Genomic DNA, 7,364 nt, shown 5'->3' on the forward strand with positions numbered 1-7,364 from the left:
TGCACATAAAATTCCAGAAGCTGTGCTGTCGCTCAAGCAGTCTAGCACTAGCTTTGAGCATAAAAGGTTAAGGGATGGGTCTAAACACTTACTCAAACCCGGGACTGGCACCACAAAAAGATTGAATGTGGTGACTGCAACTCTATAAGGATAGGACTTCAAGTACCTCGTCACAGAGCAAACCAGGAGTCTGGTGCTGACAGCTGCCTTCTAATCTGATTTAGCCAGAGGTATACCACTGGAACCCAGCCACGGAATCAGATGTCTGCTGGCTCGCTCACCCCTGTCATCCAAGATACTCGGGGGCTGAGATCTGACATTGGTGGGTTTAAAACCCAGCCCCGGCAGGATGTCTGTCAAACTCTGATCTGTGGCTCAAAGTGGTAGAGCTCTAGCCTTAAACAAAAACTCTTAGGGCAGTACAATCTCCGTGGCTGACCCCCCCCCCACACACACAAAAAACCCACTCCTCTGAATCATTAGATGTGAACTTTGTGCACTTTGTGATGTGTTTCTGAAAGAATGGCAATACTGATGAAAGCACCCTAATACTAATGACAGCTTGTGGGATACAGCTATGTGATGAGTCCTTCCTGGGGTGCTGGGTCCTTCATGGGGTGCTGTGTGTTGACTCTTGCACAAGATGTTACGTGCTGAGTCCTTCACAGTGTGTAGTGTGCTGAGTCCTTCATTGGGTGCTGGGTGCTGAGTCTTTCACAGGATGCTGTGTGCTGAGTCCTGTAAATAATGTTATGTGTTTTGTCCTCCTTCAAAGGGTGAATTCTTTCTTCCTGTCCTTGTAAGAGCTCCACAACTAAGATGATTATGCAGACAAGAATATTGAGGCTCAGATAGGTCCCCATGGCAGGGACAAAATTATGTATTACTGAAAACTAATGAGTTGTCTACTGTAGACAATTGTTTGTTTTGTTTTTTTCTCAGTCATGAACCTTGAAATCAGGGCCTAAGCACTGACTGTTACTTCTTGGGCTCATGGCTAGCAATCCACCACGTGGAACCAATGACCCCATTGGAGCAAAGTGCCACAGCTTAGGGTCCTATAGTCGAGGTCTGTCATCCTGCCATCTCAGGAAGTTGAGATCTGAGGATCTGGGTTCCAAATTATCACGGACATAAAATATACCATGAGACTATTATCTCCCACTCACCACTAAGAAACCTGAAGTGGAAGGTGGGTGTTTTTGGGTCATGCCGGTCATCCTAGCTACACGCGAGGATGAGATCTGAGGATCATGGTTCAAAGCTAATTTGGGCAGGAAAGTCCTTGAGACACTTAGCTCCAATGAACCACTAGAAAACCTGAAGTGACTCTGTGGCTCAAGTGGTAGAGCACAAGATTTGAGCTGAATTGCTCAGGGACAGCACCCAGGCCCAGACTTCAACTCATACAACTGACAAAAACAAAAAAAGACAGAAATAAACTAACAAAAACGTAACTAGAGGGCTAGGAATGTGCCTTGTGGGTAGAGCGCTTTGCATATATGAAACCTTGGGCTTGATTTCTCAGGGCCACATCACTAGGAAAAGACCTGAAGTAGCCCTGATTCATGTAGGAGAGGGCAATCCTTGCATGAGAGAAACTAAGTACAGTACTCAGGTCCTCAGTTCAAGCTCCAGGACTAGTGTATGCACATACATACACACACACAGAGAAAGAGAGAGAGAGAGAGAGAGAGAGAGAGAGAGAGAGAGAGAGAGAGAGAGAGAGAGAGAGAGAGAGAGAGAGAGAGAGAGAGAAAGCAGAAGTGAAGCTGTGACACAAAATGGTAAAGGACTACACTTCTGCTCAGAGCTCATGGTCAGCACCCAGGCCCTGTGTTTAACCCCAAAACCCAGCCACCCAGGGCACAACTAGGAGAGGCCAAAGGTTTCAAAACCTGATGAGCTTCACCAGCCTTATCTGACAGGAAGCTTTGTGATATCAGACATGTGCTTGGATTTCCCAAGCTTCTGGAAACCTAGGAGAGGCATCATAGGCGCATCATCGCCAGCAATGAAACATTTCATTAGGTTCAGTGCCCTAATTGTCTGCCAGAAGAACTCCTGAATTTTATTGAGCATGTATCTGAACACCGGAATATAGTCCCACAAAGGCAGGATAAATGCACAGAACTTGGCCTGGCATGGGAGGTAGCACAAATGAAGGCTTCATTTTAAGAGAGAGCACTGGGGATAGACATAACTTGGAGTACAAAGAGGCCTTTTTCTCCTGACCTTCAGAGCCCGCCCACACTCTTCCTCACTATCTGACCCAGATGGATTTGTTTGTTACCCAGTGGTACAGGACTGAGGCATATTGTCTGCCTGTCCAGACAATGAGAGTGACTTCTTCCAGCAATCCTGGGATACAGAGAAACCCACAGGAAACAGTGAAGGAAGCCCCGGAACATGCACTCTCTGGAAAGAAGTCTCTGTGTTATGAACTCATTGTATTGAAAACAAATTTTCTAGCTTGGTGCCATTCATCATAGCTACTCAGGAGCTTCACCAATAGGAATACATCCATACATACACAAAGACATAGAAGTACAGGCTCTTTTTGAGGGGGCAGGTCCCGGGGTTGAACTATGAGCCTAGGTGTTGTCCCTGAGCTCCTTTTGCTCAAGGGTACTGCATTAAGCTTAAGTCACAGCCTCATTTCTGGGTTTTTCTGTGATCTCTTAGAAATAATAGTGTCATGGACTTTCCTAAGCTGTTTGGATTCAAATTCAGATTCTCTACATCTCAGCCTCCTGAGGAACGGGGATTACCGTCAGCAGCCACTGGCACATTCTTTCTTTTCTTCTTCATTTTTTTAATTTTTAATTTTTTTATTATTGTGAAAATACCATATAGAGGAGTTACAACTACATGGGCAAGATAATGAGTACATTTCTTATCAAGCATTGTTGTCTGCTCCTTTGTTTCCCCATACCATCCCTTCACCTCTCCACCTCCCCACCCCACACCCCTCTATTACCCGTATCCCCACTCCCCAAACCCTCCACACCACCAAAGTTGTAAAATTCGTTTTTCGACATAATGTCTTCTACATCTAATTGTGTAATGGGTTCACCTCTAACCCTATTTAAGCAGTGTGTTTTTTTCCCTTTGCCTCCACAAATTATATCAACATCAAATATAGTGAAAGCAGGGCTTATACGATGGTGGACATACATACAAAGCAACAAAGAAATCATCTTATAAATATGTTGGTAACAATTGCAAGTAAGAAAAACATTTGAATCCTTATTGTGGGATTCATTTCAACTAACATCAAGTTATCTGACAGTTTCTGTTTGTCTCAGACATATATTAGTTATGACAAATAAGGGGAACCATGGGACCTATATTTCTTTGGGCCTGGCTTATTTCACTTAATATAAATTTTTCCAAGTCTTTTCATTTCCTAACAAATGGGGATGTGACACCGTGGCTTAATTGGTAGAACACTCGCCTTGAGCTGAAAAGCAAAAGGACAATGACCAGTCCCAGTGTTCAAGCCCCATGGCAGACAAAAATTAAAAAATACAAATTTACTTCTTCATTTTTTCACCGTGACAATTTGACTTCTTAACATGGTCATTCCAATGGCTTGAATTTATAAGTAAACTACTCCAATGTTCTTTATAGCTGATTTCACTGAGAAGGATTTTCTCTCCTCATCTTACCATCTAGTCACAAATTTGAGGCCAAAAGTGAGAAATGAGTGTCAAAGGATTTGGGAGCAAATATCCACAGGACATGCCAGTTCTGTCAGTTAGCATTGAGCTGCAGTGAATTTACTGTCTCAGGATGTGAGGACTGAAAGCTGGAGCGATCCTCATACTGTCTGCATTGCTCCTTTTGCCTATAAAATGAACTAATAATTATGAGTGTTTTGTGTCTCCAACATTAAGTATCTAAAACACACTAGTAGCATTTTCATGTTTCCATTTTTCTGTAGTACCTCTCAAGATTTAGACTAAAGGTTTGTGTGGAGTGGCTCTCTGGCGAATCCCTGAGTAAAGCCACTTGAAGCCTAGTGAGAGATTGCCATTCAAAGCCAGCTGAGCAGGAAAGTCTGTGAGACTCTTGTCTCCAATAAACCACCACAGAAACAGAAGTGTATCAGAGGCCCAGAGGGTAGAGCTCCAGCTTTGAGAATGAAAACCGAGCCGGAGATACAAGGCAGACCAGGCAGGAAAGCCTGGGAGTTGCTTATGTCCAATTAATGGCCAGATGGCTGGAAGTGGAGCTGTGGTGGTGGTAGAGCCTCAGCCTTGAGCAAAACAGCTCAGGAACACATCAGGCCCTGAGTTTAAGTCTTAGGATGGCCACAAAACATTCAAAAAGAGAAGGCCAAGTTTATGTATCAGTACCCTACCTACTTATGTGTGTATATATATTACCTCCCCGAGTGCAAACATACCTATGCAATGATTCTGCTTTTATTCACTGGTTTACTTTTCAGATATTGTAATTGTGCACACTACATCATTCTCTTCATTTCAGGCCCATCGCTTTTCTCTTCCAGGTTTCCAGGCCTCTGTCCTTATATGATGCACACTTAAGCTTTCAGCAGCATTTATTTACATTTTATTATGAGACCAATACAGGAACAGTCAAAAATCAGGCAGAGGAAGAGAAGATCAGGTTTCATAGAAGTAACTGGTATTCAGAAAATTAAACTTGCGAACTTAAAATGGTAGCATACTTACGTAAAACTACCATTAAGAAAAATATGAGGGGGCTGGGAATGTGGATTAGTGAGAGAGTTTTTACCTAGCATGCAAGAAGCCCTGGGTTCGATTCCTCAGCAGCACATACACAGAAAAACCCAGAATTGGTGCTGTGGCTCAAGTAGCAGAGAGCTGTACACAGTGCCTAGGCCTTGAGTTCAACCCAAGGACTGGAAAAGGGATAGCTAGATAGGTATGTAGGTAGGTTGGTAGGTAGGTAGGTAGGTAGAAAAAGAAAGAAAGAAAGAAAGAGAGAGAGAGAGAGAAAGAAAGAAAGAAAGAAAGAAAGAAAGAAAGAAAGAAAGAAAGAAAGAAAGAAAGAAAGAAAGAAAGAAAGAAAGAAAGAAAGAAAGAAAGAAAGAAAGAAAGAAAGAAAGAGAGAAAGAAACAGAGAAAGAAACAGAGAAAGAAAGAAAGAGAGAAAGAAAAGAAAGAGAGAAAGATGATAGAAAAAAGAAAGTTGATAGATGAATCTGGTTTTGGGTGGCAGGAAAAGAAGGGAACACTTCCCAATCATGAAGTCTTCTGTAGTGTGCCAGGAAACCAGCATCACCTTCACACAACCACAGAGCAGGGAGATGGTCTCTGGTCCACTACTCAGGTAGCCAAGAGCCCCCAGAGTCACGAGGGCAGAATCAGGTGCTTGGAGACAGAAGAAGAAAGACCCTGCTTCTCCTTGGACTGGGGATTTGCATTAATGATGTGGAGAATGAAGGAAGAAGAATGGATTTGCAGAGATGAAGAAGGGCCTTCAAATCTGATAGATGGAGAGTCAAAAACCCGGGGCTGGGAAAGTGCCTCAGTAGTAGAGTGCTTGCCTTGCAAGCATGAGGCCCTGGGTTCGATTTCTCAGCACCACATAAGCAGAAGAGGCACTGTGGCTCAAGTTGTAGAGCGCTTGCCTTGAGATAGCGCCCGGGCCCAGAGTTCAAGCCCCGTGACGGGCAAAAAAAAAAAAAAAAAAAACAACAAAAACCCAGTCCCTAAGACCAGAGAACAGGGTTTTTCTACTCTGTTCCTTCCCTCTCCCCCACTAATCTGGCTCTCTATTGCTAACTAAAGATAGACTGAGTCTCCCTTCACCTGAGGGAGGAAGGTTAATTAGCCCTTGTTTGAAGAAGCTGAGAAAAGCCTGACCCTGGTGTAACTGTAACAAATGTTACAGGTTTTCCCCCGTTGCTGCCTGTGCCTGGAGTGAATAAGTGTTTTTGCAGCTCAGTTCCCTGTTGTTGAGTGTGTACATTCTGCCTCCTAATCCTGCAGGCCGAGGGCTCTGCACCTAGTCTGGCCTTTGCAACTGGTTTCTGTCCTTCAAATACAGTGTTACATTGGACTTCATCTGCTAACAGAGCTAGGTCTTGCATCCTGAGAACTTCATTTGAACCCAGGATGGGTCAATGATATTTCTTTCCTACTTCTATAGCTCGAGAAATCTAAGAACATTGAGAGTGCAAGTAACTTCTTATCACCAAGGGAAACAGAGGAAACACACCTTTCAGAAGCAGAAGTCAGAGTGTCATAGACTTTCCTGCCCTGGCTGGCTTCACCCTGTGATCCTGAGACCTCGGTCTCCTGAGCTAGGGTGATGGACATGAGCTATTGGTTCTCTGCTAGGTTCAGAACTGTAGTAACATTGACAATACAAGTCAACTGCTTATCAAATAGAGCTTGGGGAGTATATTAAGCCCTTCAACAATAGACCATTCAGAACCCTGTAGGACACAAGGTTATAATGCTAGAGTCTGAGATGCTGCGAATATGGATATACTATACTTGAACCTTGAGCTCGGACTCCAATTCTGTTGTACATCAGAGTTCATTTTCCAGAAAATATTCTCATAATTAGCAAATAGGAAAAGGACTTTGATTATCCCTCACTATTTTTCCAGTTGTGTCTCTCAAATCGAAGCCTGGGCACCGTCCCTGAGCCCTTCAGCTCAAGGTGAACACTCTGCCACTAGACTCACAGGGCCCCATGGGGTCTTTTGGGGTTCATTGTAGGTAAGAGTCTAACAGGCTTTCCATCCCGAGGCTGTCTTCAAACTGTGGTCTTCATATCTCAGCCTCCTGAGATGGAACGATTCCATGTATGAGCCATCGGCGTCTGGCCTATTGTTTTTGCCAGACCTGGGGCTTGAACTTGGACCTGGGTACTGTCTTTGAGCTCCTTTATCTCAAGCCTAGCACTCTACCACTTGAGCCATTTCACAGCTTCTGGCTTTTTCTGACTATGTGGCACTGAGGATTCAAACCCTGGCATTCATGCATGCTGAGCAAGCTCTCTACCACTAAGCCGCATTCCCAGCCCCAAGCTTACAATTTTATCCCTCAATTTGCCTATCCTCAAGAAAAGGCTTCAGAGTATAAATCATCTGAAAAAATCCCTATAGGAAGTTGTCCAAAGATAAGACAAATCTCATACTGGTGGCAGACTCTAAACACATGTTGAATGTGACTAATGGTTCAATTTAATTATGTATCATGATTCAACACTTAATAAAGTATTAATGAAAAATGAGTCAATGTCCTAAATTATTGTGTATAATTTTATAATAGATGTACAAAACATAATAAATATTATGTTTATAATAATACTAAATACCATAAAAATAAAATGTATAAAATAAAAATAAATACAAAATC

Source organism: Dipodomys spectabilis, unplaced genomic scaffold, assembly GCF_019054845.1.
Source record: "Dipodomys spectabilis isolate Male_0828 unplaced genomic scaffold, ASM1905484v1 ptg000027l, whole genome shotgun sequence".
Taxonomy (NCBI): Eukaryota; Metazoa; Chordata; class Mammalia; order Rodentia; family Heteromyidae; genus Dipodomys; species Dipodomys spectabilis.